General features: G+C 52.1%; 1 long non-coding RNA gene across 1 annotated transcript; it reads right to left on the reverse strand.

The window, feature by feature from the left end:
- Positions 1 to 8263: 8263 nt before the first annotated feature.
- On the reverse strand, positions 8264 to 17054 carry LOC130850434 (uncharacterized). Its single transcript, XR_009052887.1, has 3 exons — positions 16989 to 17054; positions 16583 to 16657; positions 8264 to 8413 (listed from the first exon to the last, which is right to left on the reverse strand). It is a non-coding gene; the product is annotated as an uncharacterized LOC130850434 (long non-coding RNA).
- Between the last annotated feature and the right edge of the window lie 374 nt (positions 17055 to 17428).

Consider the following 17428-nt stretch of genomic DNA (forward strand, 5'->3'; position numbering starts at 1 on the left):
TCTTTCCTTCCAGAGTTTCCTCAGGGCTCACCACCTCACCATCAGCTGTGGCTGCAATCACTGATGACTGTGGCATCTTTGTTTACCAATATGGCAGGAAATATTCCATTTCTCATCTCAATTAGATCCCAAGATAGAATGAAGCAAAAACTGGCTTCTCTGTTCTGGAAAGAGTTCTGGCCTAAACTTCAAAACTTTCTAAGGAAATTAAAAAACAAAACAAAATTAAAAAACAGAGGGGTAGGAGGAGAGAAACAGAACAATCCCCCATCTGGGAGATGACTGCTTCCTGCCACAATACAACAGTGGGGGCCAGATCACCCTCCAATCTGAAACAAACAAAAATGGAAAAAAAAAAAATGAAACAAAAGATTTTCAGATGTTGGACATCTGTCAGTGCAGGGCTTGGGTTTTTGTGGGGGTGGGGGGAGGGCACAGATGATATGAGAGTTGTAACAGCCAAACGCCTAGAGAGAGTTTTCAGGTTGTAGTGGTGGTGGGACGTGGGTGGAGCCTGGCAACCTCACTGAGAAGATGGACATGGAATCAAGGAGGGTCAGAACAGCTGGAGTTCACACAGCAAAATACCAGAGAGGAGAGAGCAGTGCAGGGAGAGCCCCAGAGGCCTGCACGCATCTCAAATTTTTAGCTATGATCAGTGCATGCATTTGGGGAAACCACTCAAAAATGGGGAGAGAACCAGCCCGAGGGAAATGTAACAACCCTCAGAGCCTACACACTACCAGGCAGCATTGCTGTTCTCCCCAGCCAGAGTGGGCACAACTCATAATTAACAGGGAATTATGTAGGGCCCAGAGAGGTCTCACTTCAACAGTGGGCAAAATTTGCTCTAGACCACATGCTGCTTTGGCTTTGCCTAACAAGGCTTTCCACCAAGATCCAAGAGCATCAAACACAACAGCTTCCCAGAACAAAGCTCAGGAATCCTCGTAGGCATACAAAATATCCGTCGCTCAACAAGATAAGAGTCACAATATCTGGCATCCAATCCAAAGTGACCAGAATGCAAATAAGTGGGAAAACATGGCCCACAGTAAGGAGAAAAATCACTTGTAGGATAAGACTCATAAATGACAAAATGGAAGAATTTGTAGGTGGGAGATTAAAACAGTTACTATAATTATATTTCATATGCAAGAAGCTAAAAGAAAACACATGCTTATTAAAGAGAGATGGGGAAGGTGTGGAAAAGGTCCAAAGATGTCTAGGGATGAAGCTTCAGTGTCAGAGACAAAAACCACACTGAATAGGATCAGTGGCAGGTCAGTGAACTAAATATCCAAATGAAAGTCAGAGAGAAAAAAAAAAGACCAAAAAATAATTTAAAAAAAAGAACACAGCATCGCTGAGCTGTGAGAGAACTCTGAGGAGTGCAACGTGCATAGAATCAGAGTCTGCAAAGGAGGGAGGGCAAAGATTATTTGAAGAAATACCAAAATTTTCCAAATTTCATACAATATGTAAATCCATCAATTCAAACATTTTAATGAACCTCAAGCACAATAAACACAAATAGACTATGCCAAGATATATTTAAATTGTTTAAAACTGGCAATCGGTAATAGAGAAAAAAATTTAAAGCATCTTTAAAAAAAATAAATGACATGTTGCATATAGAGGGAATAAAATAAGAATGACAGTAGACATTATCAGAGACAATTCAATTTTTTTTGACAATTCAATGTAGACTACAGGAGAGCAAGCTCTGAAAGAAGCTATAATCCTGAATTTCTATATTCAGCAAGAATTCCTTTAAAAATGAAGGCGAAGAAAACGTCTTTTTTTTTTTTTTTTCAGACATCAAAAAGATGAAAGGATTACCAACCAGCAGACCTGCACCTCAAGAAATTCTCAAAGGACATCCTTCAGGCAAGAGGAAGATAACTCCAGATGGAAATCTGGATCTACACAAGCAATGAAGTGTACCAGAAATGATATACATTGAGGTAAAAAAAAAAATTCTATTGAAAAATATCTTTAAAGGAGAATCAGTGGTTCAAAGTAAAAATTGGAACAATATACTGTAAGGTTTATAATGTGATCTAAGTAAAATGTATGACAGCAACACTAAAGGGGAGGGGGTAAGGAGACGTATACTATCGTAAAGCTCATACTATACATGAAGTAGCATAATATTACTTGAAGGTATATAGAGAAAAGTTAAAGATATGCACTGTGAGTCCTGAATCAACCAGCAAAATAACAAAACAAAGAGTTATAACTAATAAAATCATTGAAGGAAATAAAATGGAACCAACCAAAAAAAAAAAAAAAAAAGAAGAACAAAGAACATATGGGACAAATAGAAAACCAATAGCAAGATGATAGACTTAAACTTAACCATATCCATAATCACATTAAATGTAAATGATCTAAAAATCTTAATTAAAAGGTAGATCTTGTCAGATTGGATTAAAAAAGGAAAAGGAAGACTCCACTATATACTACATATGAGAAACTTGCCTAAAACATAAAGACACTAATAGGTTAAAAGTAAATAAGGGGGAAAGTATACACCATGTTAACAGTTATCCAAAAAAAAAAAAAAAGCAGCGCTGCTCATGTTATCTTGGTACAAAGTACATTTTGAGCAAAGAATATTACCAGGCCTAAGAAGGGTCCTTTCAGAATGACAAGGGGATCGCTTCATCAAGAGAAAGTAACAATGTTAAATAGCAATGCACATAATAACAGTGCTTTAAAATAGGTAAAGCAAAAGTTAACAGCACTGAAAGGAGAAACAGACAAATTAGCAGATCTCAACAACTGTGTGAATGATCGGGAGGAGTAAGCAGAAACCAGGAAGTTATGGAGACTTGATCACCACCATCAATCAATCACTATAATGACCTTTAGAAAACACTCCACCCACTAACAGCAGAATTCACATTTTTTCAAAGGCACTTGAAGCGTTTCCCAAGATAGACCATTTTGGGGGCTTTAAACCGATTCTCCTTATATTTAAAAGGATTCAAATAATACAAAGCCAGGCCCTAATGGAGTCAAATTGTCAATTAAAAGGAGAACAATATATGGAAAACCTCCAAACAGATGTGTGGGGGCGGGGTTCCAGGACCTTCGCCCTCTGGTGTGACTCCTGCTTTGTTACATGGACCAAGGCATCTGTGAACTCAGATAAGATCACCTGGGTGGGCCCAAGCTAATCACCTGAGTACTTTCAAAGCAGAGGGTTTTCTCCTGCTGGAAGGGAAGGGGCAGGAGAAAGAAACCCTTCTTCACTGAGGTGGAAGAGTGGATAGCAACCCCAGGCCAGCAGCCAGCTGGAGACGTGGGCCTCAGGCCTACAGCTGCAGGAGCCCAGCTCTGCCACAGCAGGAGTGAGCTTGGAGGACGAGGCCTGCTTCCCAGTGAGTGAGACAGCAGGGAACAGGCCCTACTCTGTGGTACAGCTGAGCAAAGCCACAACCGCACCTATTAAATAGCACATGAATCAAAGAACTCAAAGGGAGGATTAGAAAGCATTTTCAACTGAATGACAATAAAAATATAACATATAAAAATGTGTTGGATTGGGCTTCCTGGTGGCACAGTGTTTAAGAATTCGCCTGCCAATGCAGGGGACACGGGTTCGAGCCCTGGTCTGGGAAGATCCCACATGCCATGGAGCAACTAAGCCCATGCACCACAACTACTGAAGCCCACGCGCCTAGAGCCCGTGCTCTACAACAAGAGAAACCACTGCAATGAGAAGCCCGTGCACCACAATGAAGAGTAGCCTCCGTTCGCCACAACTAGAGAAAGCCTGCGTGCAGCAACAAAGACCCACACAGCCAAAGATAAAATTAATAATTAATTAATTAATTTTTAAAAAGACCATTAATTACTGAGACCTGTTCGAGGACAAGCACCGTGGCCCGGCTTACATTACAAAATGGCTTAGATGACAAAATGGCTTCCCTTTTGTCAAAAGGCTCTATCTGGTTCTTTTCCTCCGGGGAATCCTACCCTATCTGCCTGGTTGGGATACAACAAACAATTTTATGCTGATATGTTCAACCACTAAGATGAAATGAACCAACCACCAAAGCTCACGGAAGCAGGCAGATACGCCTCATGGCCCCAAACGTGTCAAAGAAATTGAAATCGTAGTTGAACACCTTCCCTCCAAGAAAATTCCAGGACCAGATGTCTTCACAAACATTAACATAATACCAGTTCTCCACCAACTATACCAGAGAACTGAAGATAAGGAATCTGCCCCCGGCCCATCCTCTAAGCCAGTGCTGCCCTGACCCCACAGCCCAGGAGAGATATTAGAAGAAAAGAAAAAGACAGACCATGAATGTGACAGCAAAAGTTCTTAACAAAAGTTTAGCAAATCGAATCCCCAAATATATATAAAAAGAATAATGTATTATGACCAAGTGGGGTATATCCCAGGAATGCCAGGTTCTTTAAACATTTGAAACTCAAAACGTTTAATTCACCGTATTAACAGACTAATAGGAAAAATCATACAATCATCTCTAAACGTGCACAAAAGCATTTCACGAAATCCAAATTCCATTCCTGATAAAAGCTTCCAGAAGACAGAACAAAAGGGAATTTCCACCACAGGATTACGGAATTTCCATAAAAAGCGTCTATGAAAAACTTACAGGGAGTTCCCTAGCAGTCCAGCAGTTAGGACTGGGCACTTTCACTGCAGTGGCCATGTTCAATCCTGGTCGGGGAACTAAGATCCCACAAGCTGCGTGGCCCAAAAACATAAACAAAACAACCACCACCACAAAAACTTAGAGCTAACATCATTTTTAGTGTGTAAGACTGAGCACTTTTCTCTGAGGTCAGAAGGAGGGTGAGGATGCTGGCTCCCGCGGCTGAGGATCGGTGTGGTGCTGGGTTTCAGCCAGCACAACCAGGGAGAGGAGAAAAATGCGTCCATATTGGAAAGGAAATAAAACTGGCTTTGTTTGGGGAAGACATCAACATCTTTGTAGAAATCCTACAAAACCTATAGACGAGTTACTAGAACTAATGGGAGGATGTAGCAGGGTCATAGGACAGAAAGTCTCTAGGCAAAAACCACCTGTATTTCCATTCACTAGTAATGAACACTTGGAAACCAAAGTTTTGAAAACACCATTTACGAGAGAATAAACATCAGAAAGATTTAGATATAATTTGACAAAAGATGCCCAAGATGTGAACTCTGAAACTATAAAATATTACTAAGAGAAAGTACAAAATGAACAAATGGAGAGATACAAAGTGTCCATGGGCAGAAAAAAAAAAATCAGTGTTGTTCTCCAAAGGACCTATAGATTCAACCCAATCTGAGTCAAAACTCCAGGAGAATTCTCTTGTAGAAATCGACAAGCTGATTCCAAAATTTAGATGAAAATGCAAAAGACCAAAGATAACTAAAATTACACTGAAAAAGAATAATATTGATGAACAGCTTGTCCTACCTGACAATGTAAAGGTCAAACTTGTGAGGTATTGGTGTAAAAACAGACACATAGATAGACAGATCCGACGATTGTCCGAACCAAACCCAGACACATGTGACCAACAAGGCAACTCAAAGGAGTGTGGATTATCTTTTAAACGAAAGGCATTGGGGCAATGGTGTGGCCGTAAAGATGGACATCAACCCTTACCTCACACCATAAACAAAAATTAACTCAAAATGGGCCACAGATCTAACATAAAAGATAAAATGGTAAAACTTGTAGGAAAAAAAGCATAGGTGAAAATCTTACTGACGTTGGGGTTAGCAAAGATTTATTAAATAGAACATTTAAAAAAGACTATAATAAGAACAAAAATCAATGCATTTGATTTCATCAATTTTTTTAAACTTCTCTTTGAAAGACGTTGTCCAGAAAATGAAAGGGCAAGCCACGGGCAGGGAAAAAAATGTTTGCAAAGCATGTATATTTTGCAAAAACGCAAAGGACTTGTGTCCAGCATATATAAAGAAGCCTTTCCAATAAGACAACTTTAAATAATAAGACAACTCAATAGAAACATGGGGGAAAGATCTGAATGTTCACAAAGAAGAAATGGTCAGTGAGCACATAAAAAATGCCCTAGTTCTCAAGTCATTAGGGAAATGCAAATTAGAACCACTTGAGAAACCACAAAACACCCATTTGAGTGGCTAAAATGAAGACTGTAACCACAGTGACTGCTGGTGAGGGCGGGGTCCCGGTACCCCTCACGCACTGCTGGTGGGAGTGGAAAGTGAAACAAACACTTTGCAAGCACCGTTTGGATATGTCGTTAAACATCACCCACACCTCTGCCTCATGACCCAGCAATCCCACTGCTAGATGTTCACACAGGAGGATCAAAAGCCTGCATTTCCACAAAGACTTGTGCACGAATGTCCCAGCAGCTTTAGATGGGATGGCGCAAAGCTGGAATCCACCCAAGTGTCCATCAACACTTCCACAGATAGACAAGTAGTGGCCCACGCACATTATGGGACAGAGCACATCAGTAAAAACTAGGAACCCTCCTGCACTGCTGCTGGGAATGTAAGCTGGTGCAGCCACTATGGAGAACGGTATGGAGGTTCCTTAGAAAACTAAAAATAAAGCTACCATGGGATCCTGCAATCCCACTCCTGGTCGTATATCTGGACAAAACTCTAATTAGAAAAGATACATGCACCGCAATGTTCAAAGCAGCACTGAGCCAAGACGTGGAAACAACCTAAATGTCCATCAACAGAGGAGTGGATAAAGAAGACGTGCTACACACACAGTGGAATATTACTCAGCCATAAAAAGGACCAAAATAATGCCATTTGCAGCAACGTGGATGGACCTAGAGGTGCTCACACTAAGTGAAATGTCAGACAGAGAAAGACAAATATATGATACTGCTTATATGTGGAATCTAAAAAAATGATACAAACGAACTTGTCTACAGGACAGAGACTCACTGACATAGCGAACAAACTTATGGTTACCAAAGGGGACAGGGCAGGGGAGAGGTCAATTAGGCTTTGGTATTAAAATATACACACTACTGTATATACCATAGATAACTCACAAAGACCTACTGCACAGCCCAAGGAACTCTACTCGATATCTTGTAATAACCTATTGTGGAAAAGAATCTATATAACTGAATCATTTTGCTGTACACTTGAAACGAACACAACACTGTAAAGCAACGTTTCAATAAAAATTAAAAAAAAAACAAAAAACCTAATGAGATTGATTGTGGGGGGAGAACAACACTCCTAAAGGTGTCCGGGCGCTAAGCCCCGGAATGTGTGATTACGTCCAGTGACGAAGGGGGATTAAGGCTGCTCTCAGCTGACCTTAAAATGGGGAGATCATCTGGTTTAGTCAAGTGAGCAATGCAATCACGAGGTGTTTAAAAACGGGACAGGAAGGGGAGAGCAGAACTGGGGCCATGTGACCGTCCTGAAGGGCAGGGGACTGACCGCTGCCGGCGGTGGCTTTGGCGATGGATGGGGGCCAGAAGCCCAGGCATGGGGCCTGTGGCAGCCGAGCAGGGCCAGGACCCGGCTTTCCCCAGGAGTCCCCGGAGTGAGCGCGGTCCTGAGACACCTGGATTCGGGTCCAGTGAAACCAGCTTCAGGCCTCTGACCCCCAGAATTGTAAAATTCTGGATGTGGATTGTGTCAAGCCACCACGCGTGTGGGACCCTGTTAGAGCAGCAGCAGGAAACTCATGCCTTGATGGAGGCAGGAATGCGGCTAAACCTCCAAGCGAGGGTGCAGCCCACGTGGAGACCAGATGAAGATGGGCACAGGCCGACTCCAGCCCTGCCACCTCTAGGGATGGGAGAGCATCTGCAGGGCCAGGAAGCCTGCCCGGGGACGCCTGGGACCGGCGGGGGTGGGGGAGGAGGGAGACGCGGGGCGACAGAACCTTTGCAGATCTCGCCATGTGACCCCGAGGTGTGTCCACCGGGCCGCTGTGGATGCAAAGATTCCGGTGTGCACTTTAAAGACGTGTGGTTTATAAACAACTAATGAGGACCTGCTGTACAGCACAGGGAACCAACTCTACTCAGCGCTTTGTGGTGATCTAAATGGAAAGGAAATCCAAAAAAGAGGGGAGATATATATATATATATATACACACACACGTATAGCTGATGCACTTTCCGGTACAGTAGAAACTAACACAGCATTGTAAAGCAACTATACTCCAATAAAAATTAATTAAAAAATAATAAAAAAGACGTGCTTTATTGCAGGCCACGTGTGCACCTGCATTAAACGGTGAGAAAATGGTGCAGCCTGTTGAACGGTCGGGGAGCAGGTGCAATGGAGGTGGTGTCAGATGGCTCAAAAGAAATGCGGGGGGTGGATTTGGGTGGGGGTAGACCGACTGCGTCAGGGCTGAGGAGGCTTCTCTGAGACCAGCATCGGAAGCGGGATCTGAGGACAAGAGAAGGGGGAGGGCAAGTGGGCAACATCCTCGGGGCTCCAGGGGAAGGCGAAGCGGCTGATTGGGGAAGGGTCCCTGGGGTGGGTGGGGTCAGCGGGGTGGACCGAGCAGAGCCTTAAGGCCTGGGGAGAACCAAGTAGAACTTGGTCCTGTTTCCAAGGGCACCAGGAGTCACGGGGGCGTTTCCGGAGGAGAGGAATGGGGGCAGTTGCACCCTTGACGAGCCCCCGAGCCTGGGGGCTGCAGGGAGCAAAGGAGAGAGGACTGGGGGGCCAGGGTGGGCCTCGGAGAAGGGGTGTGGGAGAATGGGGGTTGGGAAGGGGGCGAACATTTGGGGCGAGGAAGAATGCACCATCTCTGTCTTCCATCCTGGGAAGTCGGCAGATGTCAGAGACAGAAATAGCAGGGAGCAGCGTGCTATTTAGAAAGAGCTGCTATTTAGAAATGAGGCAGTTATTTAGAAATATGCAAGTGAGTGTAGAAAGAGTCTGCTGAAAGATAAGAGTGCGGTGTCTAGGGATGGGGAAACGGGGGGAGGGCAAGGGATGCTGCCTGTGATGGGCTGATCTGTGTCCCCAAAATTCACACTTTGAAGTCCTGACACCCAGCACCTCAGAATGCAGCCGTGTGCGGAGGTGGGGCCTTTAAAGAGGTGATGAAGGTAAAATGAGGTCACAGGGGTGGATCCTAATCCCATAGGACTGGTATCTTTACGGAAAGAGGAGGTCGGGTCACAGACACACACAGAGGGACGACCCTGCGAGGACAGGCAGAAGATGGCTGTCTCCACCCCGAGGAGAGAGGCCTTGGGAGGACCCAGCCCTGCCCACTCCTGGGTCTCAGATCCAGCCTCCAGAACCGGGGACATAAATGTTGCTGTTTAAGCCACCCGGGTTTTGGTTTGCTTACAGTGACTCACATTGGCTGACTCACACACTGCTTTTCTGAACAAACCTCTGAGTGCCCTGGGCCTCCATCACCAAGCGGTATAAAACTGATAAAACAAAAACATGCGTCCCTCCAAGTAAGGGGCGGGAAGGGCCCACTGACCCTGGGAGGCTGCTTCTGATGCGGGGACAGTGGAAGAAGGGGACGGTGCCCCACCCTTTGTCCCTGGCCTGCAGCGGGAGGGGAGGGCATGGTGGCCAGGCAGACTGCTGGGGCCACCCCGCCTGCACCCCTTGGGTGGTGGGTAGTAGCTCAGGCTTGGGAGCCAGACCCTGGGGTTAAAATCCGCTACTGAATAGCTGCTCGCTTGACCTGTCCAAGCCTCTGTCTTGTCTCCTGGAGTGCGGTCAGGCTGCCCAAGGTGGCTGCTCTCCTGCTCTCCGTACACCCCTGTGGGGCAGCCCCTGACTCACCTATGCCCCACTTGCATGACCGACCTTCCCTCTTAGTCATAGAGCCTAATCAGTAAACGTCTACGTACTTGCCCCAGCTAGTGGAGACTGTTCTAATCTTCACATCAGAGCTATCTCCACTATGACAGTTTATCAGAGGAGCAGTGAGAGTATGCCCTTCTGCTGGTTTCCCTGGTAACCCATGAGCCAAACTGATGTCAATTTCTCCCATAACCAGTAACCTCCCCACCACGTCCTGCCAGCCATCTGCCACACACGGTGGGGCGTCACTCCAGGACCCCGCTTCGGACGTGGAAGATACCTCGTCCATTAAACCATCACTGTCTCTGTCACTGACGCCGGGCTCTTTCTTGGGTCTTGCAGGCCTGCGGGGCGAAATTTCCAACACCTGTGTATGGGACCCCAGCTCCGTGTCTCTTGGAGGGAGGAGGGATGATGCCTGAGCTTTCCAGGCCACATTCTGCCCCGATGTGGTAAACACACAGGAATGCAGTCATCGCTTGGCTTGTGACAGCAAGTCAGGGATTCATGGGTGAGAGGGCGAGGAGGGTGACAACCTCCCTGGCTGGCCCAGGGGCTGAGAAGTTTCCAGGAAAAACATTTACTTTTAAAGCAGGAAAAGCCCTAGGCTAACCGGGACGCTTGGTCACCCTCCACGAGTTCTGTGTCTCTCTCCTTGGCAGCCAAGCCAATCACCACCCATGTCGAGCTTCACAAATCCATCCTCTTACAGCTGGGGGTCAGGGGCGTCCAACATGGGTCTTGTGGGGCTAAAATCAAGGTGTCACAGGCTGGTGTCTCCCGGGGGCTCCAGGGAGGGTCCATCCCTGCGTTTTCCAGCTTCTAGAGGAATCAACGCCCCCTCCTCCTCCACCTTTGAAGGTGGCAGTGTCGAGGCTTCCAGATTCTCTCGGACTCCGACCCTCCTGTCTCCCTCTTGCCAGGACCCTCGTGATCAGATTTGGGGCCCACCCCATTAATTCAGGGTGATCACCCCAGCTTGAGAGCCTTCCCTTAATTATATCTGCAAAGTCCCTTTGCCGTGTGAGGTCACCTACTCACGGGTTCTGGGGACTTAGATGCCATGTTAGTCAGGCCTCTCCAGAGAAACAGAACCAATAGGATGTCTACCTATCTTAACCTGCCTTCCTGTCTTACAAGGAGTTGATCACATGATTACGGAGGCTGACAAGTCCTGATACCTCTGGTCTCCAGGCTGGAGACCCCGGGGAACAGGCGGTGCAGTTCCAGTCCGAAGGCAGAAGACCAATGTCCCAGCTCAAGCAGTTGGGCAAGAAGAGTCCCCTCTTACTCAGGGAGGCTCAGCCTTCCAGGCTATGCAGGCCTTTGACTGATTGGGCGAGGCCCACCTACACCAGGGAGGACCATCTGCTTTCCCGAGTCCATCGATTCAGAGGCTCATTTCATCCAGAAACACCCTCCCAGACACACCCAACTCATGTTCCCCGAATGTCTGGGACCCTGTGGCCCAGTCAAGCTGACACATAAAAGTAACCCTCATGGACCTGGATACCTCTTGGGGGACACTAGGCAACCAGCACGAGGATAAAGGGATTAGGATGCAGGCGAGGATGCAGGAAGGTGGGCAGAGCCCCCAGTGCCGGCTCGGGGCACAGCAGCTGTCTCGCTGGAGCTTGGGGCCTAGATGCTGTTCACCACCGGCAGGTCTGTCTGGGACTTTGGGGCAAGTGCTTCCTCCCCTGGGGGGTGGGGAGGGGGTTCAGGAGTGTGTCGCTGACGGCTCCATGGTGTGCTGGGGTCTCTGCAGCCACGAACCTGGAAGCTGAGGGAGGGGTCTCTCCTGGTCCAGATGCGAGCCATTGGCCAGTGGGGGTGGGATGGGTGGAGGGATGACCGGAAGAGCACCCTGCCCCTGGTGGGGGCTGGGAGTGGGCACCTGAGCCCTCTGCCCGTCGGGGACCCTGTACAGGCCACAGAGGAGGGGGCTCTTCGCCCACAGACACACCAAGGAGGGTCTACAATTTCCGGTGGGGGGGGAGGACCCTGACTGTCACCCCGATGGGGAGGTGGCTTCTGCAAAAGCAGGGTTGGGGGGCATCCTTGAGCGATTTCCTCCATGGGTGTCCTCACCGTGACATGGGTGAGGGCATGAGACAGGAAGGGGTGAGGAAGGGCTTGTGGGTGAAGCCAGGTGCAGGGATGCGGGTGAGTGCTGGCAACCAGTCTGCAGGCAGATGCTTCCGGGACCGCCCCCACCCACCCCCCGCACCTCCTACCCATCTGCTGGGACCCCATTCCGACCTCATGTTGGTCTCCTGACCGCCCTCGCTCCCGCCCCCAGGCCTCCTATGCTGTCAGCCTGAGTCCCTGGCAGGAGTCTCACCCCTTGGAAACCACTGGCCTGCTGCCCTGGGGGTCAGCTGGGCAGCCTGCAGTCCCCCAGCCCCCAGGGTAATAACAGCCCCTGTGTCTGGGCTCCCATGTGTTACCTGCACCCCAGGAGGAGGAGACCCCAGACCGAGGTGCCGCCCCTGCAGTGGTCTCAGCAGAGGGGAGGAGGGGCACCACGTGCAGGGCGGCGGCCCAGCCGGAGCAGCGGGACCCACGGGCAGTGGCCACGTGGAAGGGCCTCCCAGAGCCTCCGTCTGGCTGAGAGGCCAGGCTTGTGTGCAGGGCGGGCAGCTGCACCGAGAAGAGGGGCCGCCTCGTCCGGGGACAGAGCGGGATGGAATCTGAGGCCAAGGCAGCCTCACGTGGACCCCGACACAGACGGCAGGAGCCCCGGCCAGAAGGGGAAGGAAGCTGCCGGCGGGGCCTGCGCCCCGTGCAGGAAGGCCCCACCCCACCCCATCCAGTCATATGCTCTGGGGTCAGCAGGCCTGGGGCCCCGAGGGCACTCGGTGCAGGCGCTGGGGGAGGAGTGGCCGCCAGCTGCCGGTGGCCAGGCTGGCACCTGGATGCCTCCCTCGAGGCAGGCACCCAGGTCTCCTCTGCCTCTGGTCTGCATCTACCCTCCACCCGAGGCCATCTTCCTGCAGGGCTGTCCTGAGGACACTCCTCTGCACCAGCCCCTCCTGGTAGGCGCCTCCCTGGGATGGACCACAACCCTGGCATCTCCTCTCCCTGATAGACCACTCAAGCTGCCCCCCACAAGTCCGCAGGGCCACAAGGGCTGCCTCTGGTGGTGGCTGCCAGCCTTGGCCTGCAGAGGCACCAGAGCGTTGGCTGGGCCAACGGCCAGCTACATGGCAGTCACTTCCTGCTCTTGGCGTCCAGGACCTTCTCCGCTCCTTTTCTTTCCTCGCCAGCTGCTCCATCTCCTTCTCCCCTTCTGGCTTCTCCTCGGCCCCTGCATCCCACCCATCCCAGTGAGTTCCTGCCCCCACAGTGCACACCCCAGCCTGGGGCCTCCTCTGACCCCAGACCCCGTCAGCACATCTTCTCAGACTGCCCCTCGGGCAACTCCTCCTGTGGTCGCGTCTTCTCGGCCCCTCCTCTTTCTCCCTGCAGCCAGCCCGTCCACCGCCTCCCAGTCCCATGCCAGCCTCCTCCCCCCATCTCTCGACCAGGCTTCCCGCTTCCCCTCGACCCCACTGGGCTGCACCCTGTCCCTCTGCTCCTCAGCCCTGTGAAGTCCCCAGACACTGGAGCCCTGGGTTGTGGGAAGACATTCTGGAACCTTTTTGAAACATTGAAAATGTTGAAGTATGTGGGCCGAGCGATGGGATTCAGAATGTCCTGCTTGAGCAGTGGAGGAGCTGAGGGTGCGGGGCGTGGAGGCTAATATCACCCTGTTTGGCCCTGGAGGATGACTGGTTAGCCAGAGACGGGTAAGATTCCTCAAGGGAGGAACAACCTAAGACAGGCACAGTCGCAGAGGGGCCAACATGGGTGGGGCACAGACCCTTAATCCTTTTGAGAGAGGTCTCCTGCCCCCAGGGCTGCTTTGCTCTCCACACCCAGCTCAAATCAGGACCCAGGAGGCAAACAAAGATCATTGCCCCCAGTCATGTGAGGCCTTTGATTGTTTATGGGATTAACCTGGGAGTGTTAGACCCTTAGGCTATGCCGAGAACTCAATAAAAGCAACGTGGGATCAATCAGCAAGGCTCTTGATCCTAGAGGTCTTGAGTCCCCCGGTCCCATCTTTCTCTTCAGTCTGTGTCTGTGTCTTCTTCAAGCGTGCGGCACCCGTCACTCACCTCGAGTTGCCGAGTTGATCCCGGCACTGGGTCCCTGCCATCTTGCCTCTCAGGCACCTCCCCCCAACCCCATCTTCTCACATCAGGGCCTCCACCTCCATGCTCTGGGCTGCCCTCCTCCAGAAGCCATCGCCTGCCTCGGAGGTCCTGAGCGCTCCAGCCCAGGCCCCACGCCTCTCCCGGCTCTGCCGTCCTTCCTTCCGTCTGGGAGTCTGTGGCCAGAGGAGGCAAAGACCCCTTGGCTTTCAGCAGCGGCCGCTGAGAAGCCCAGAGGGGACGGGGTGGGGGTTATGGTGACCCCCCTACCGCACCCCACACACCTGCCCCATGCGCTCTCCCCGCGGGAGAGATGCTGCAGCAGGACCCCATTTTACAGGCGAGAGACTGAAGCGGGGGAGGCTGAGGAGCCCACTCAAGAGCTGAGGGCTCACCGCTGGGGAGACGTCTGCTCCAGGGCCGTGCTCCCCACTGGCAGGGAGTCAGGGAAGCACAGGGGACACCCCTGGGTCACCCGCAGAATGGGGGTGTCCAAGCCCACACTTCCCAGTCCCGCTAGGATTGAAAGTTGAGGCCTTAGTACTTGACTCCAGGTGGGGCCAAGGCCATGCTTCCCGGCCCCACGCCTCCTGCATTGGCCAAAACAGAATCGCCCAGAGTCCCCCCCAACTCAAGCCAGGTCCCAGAAGAATCAGGGCATTGTTCACAGGACAGAGGCCCCCCACCCCCGCCCACTGTCCCTGCTCTTCTGAGTCATTACTCCAAAGACAGCGGGTGTTGCAGTCCCAGACCCGTCTGTCCGGCTGCCTGGGAGGGGCTGGGTGCCACCAAGGAGCTGGCATCCCGAGAGCAGGCGGGCACTGACCGCCAGCCACCTGCCCACCCCTGGGAACTGGCCCTGCGCTGCCGGCCGTGGGCGGAGGGTCGGTGGGGGCTGCAGGAAGAGCAATAAGGTCTGTTCCGGGAGCAGGACGGGCCCTGGGACTGGAGGGGGAGCCGATGCCCAGGCTGCACCGGGATGGGCTCCCGCCCACCTGTGCAGCCACCCCTGGGAGGTCACGATGGGGTCACCGTGGCCCCGCCCTCAGGGGGGACAGTAATGTGGGCACCCCCCTGCTCTGCTCTAAGGACATCTCCGGGTGGACTGGGGCACATCGGGGCAAGATGGCCTGGGCCCCCTTCTTGGCAGGAAGTCGAGTCCCCCAGGAGCAGGGCCCAGCGTGTGGCTGTGGACGGAGGCCAGCAGCCTGGCGGGGGGTCCCTGGCCACATCTAGGTTGGAGGTGGATGCAGATTTTGGGGTGGTGCTCCATCGGCCTCCAGCTGCCAAGGCACAAGTCACAGCTAGTTCTGTGGGACACTTGGAGGGCCCGAGAATACTCAGGCGAAGCCACAGACATTGCTCAATCCTTCCCGACACTCACGAAGCCGGCACCAAAAAACAAGCAACTGGGTCGGCCCAGCCCAGCAGACTCGGCCGAGCAAGGCAACCACCATCCCAGCTGTGCCGCCCCGCCCCACAGCCCCGCGAGCCTCCCAAGTCCAGCCACACAGCCATCCCACCCCAGGCCCTGGACTCAGCCTGTCAGGGGGCATCCATCCAGACCCCCTCACCTGCCCACTTACTCTCACTTTCTTGCTCCACCAGCCCTACTGCCAGCTGGCTCTCACATCTCTGTCCCTCTCCCAGCCTTGCTCTGACCTTGCCCCACGTGTCCACGTGCCTTAGGGATACCTGACCTAGCAGGACCAGCCCACTAGCACCGCACACCCTCTGGGCCGCAAGTTGAACTCCTTCTCCTCACTTTAATGTTCCCCCTTTTTTTTTTTGGCCACACCACGCGGCATGTAGGATCTTAGTTCACCGACCAGGGATCAAACCTGCGCCCCCCTGCACTGGGAGCGCAGAGTCTTAACCACTGGACCACCTGGGGAAGTCCAATGTTCCCCTTTTCAACAAACGACAGTATGGGGGGTTAGAATAACGCCCCCCTAAAGATGTCCACATCCCAATCCCCCAAACCTCTGAACGTGTGACCTTCCACAGCAAAGGGGACTCTGCAGCTGTGAGCAAGTTGAGGATCTAGAGATGGGAGATGGTCCTGGGTTCCCCGGGTGGGTCCACTGTCGTCTCGGGGGTCTTTGTAAGAGAGAGAAGGGAGACACTGCACCGGTGGCTTTGAGGATGAGAAAGAACCATGAGCCCAGGACGCGATGCCTCCAGGAGCTGGAAAAGGCAGGAACCGATTCTCCCCCGGATTCTCCAGAAGGAACCAGCCCTGTGACACCTTGATTTTAGCCCAATGTGGCTGAGCTCAGACCCTGGGTCTCCAGAGCTGCGGGGATGGCTCTGCACTGTTTGTGGGCTTTTCACAGCAGCCACGGGGCACTGACAGGCAGTGCTTCCTTGGCGCCGCCTGCCAGAACCACGAGCATCCTTATTTTCAGGAGGAGCAGACGGGGAAACAGTCAACACCGCCTGCCCCCTCTTCCTCACCCTCCTGTGTCCACCCTGCCGCCACCCCAGTACATGTTGTCAGTCCCTTTGTCCCATTCCTAAGGCCACCTCCTAGTCAGGCCCATCCCCTCCACCCGGGGAACCGCCAGGCCGCCGTCACCTGCAGGAGGTGGTGGTCGTGTCACTCCTGGTCCTTTGCTCTTCCCACGTCCCCACTGCTCTCATGGCTTCAGCCCTGTCGGGGGAGTCGGGCTCGTGGGGTCCACACGGCAGGTTCCCACAGTCCCAAGGGTGCTCGTTGCCCAGTGAGTGGGGTCAGGACTCTTGCTCCGGGGCCTCCCACTGCTTGGCTGAGCCCACACTGGGCACAGCACCCAGCCAGGCAGCCTGTCATCTGTCTGTGCCCCACCCCCACCCCACTCTCCCACGGGGGCTTCTCTGCATCCCTGGAGCACACTGCTCTCCGTCCCACCCAGGGACTTTCCACACACTGTTCCCCACGCCCTAGAGGCCCTCCTGCCTCCCCCAGTCCCTGGCCCACATGGTTCCAGGCCGCTCCTGCTCACCGTTCAGGAGGGTACGTGGTCATCCTCACTGGCTCCACCTGTCCCTTCGGCACAAGGCACCACCTGTGACCAGGTCACGCATCGGTTAAGGACTTGGTTTGGGTCTAGTTGGGTCTAGTTGCCCAGGAAGGCAGGTCTGCTCCTGTCTTGTTTGTCCCCAGCATGCAGTGCAGAGGCTGGCACCTGGGGTGCTCTATTAGAGAACGAGGGGAGAGGTCCCCAACCAGATGGCGGTGGGGGGGCGAGTCAGCGTGCAGTCACTCCAGCTCCCGGGCACAGCAGGCTCTGCACTCTGCTGAAGCAGGTCACCAACCTGTGAGCTCCTGGGGTCCCAAGGGCCCCATGTGGCTACCAGCCCCTCCCCGCAATCCCACCTCCCCAGAGAAACCATGTCGGAGCAAGGCCATGGCTCAGGGCTCAACCCTTGGGGCTGCAATGCC

The sequence above is a fragment of the Hippopotamus amphibius genome, chromosome 3, assembly GCF_030028045.1.
Source record: "Hippopotamus amphibius kiboko isolate mHipAmp2 chromosome 3, mHipAmp2.hap2, whole genome shotgun sequence".
In the NCBI taxonomy this organism is placed as follows: Eukaryota; Metazoa; Chordata; class Mammalia; order Artiodactyla; family Hippopotamidae; genus Hippopotamus; species Hippopotamus amphibius.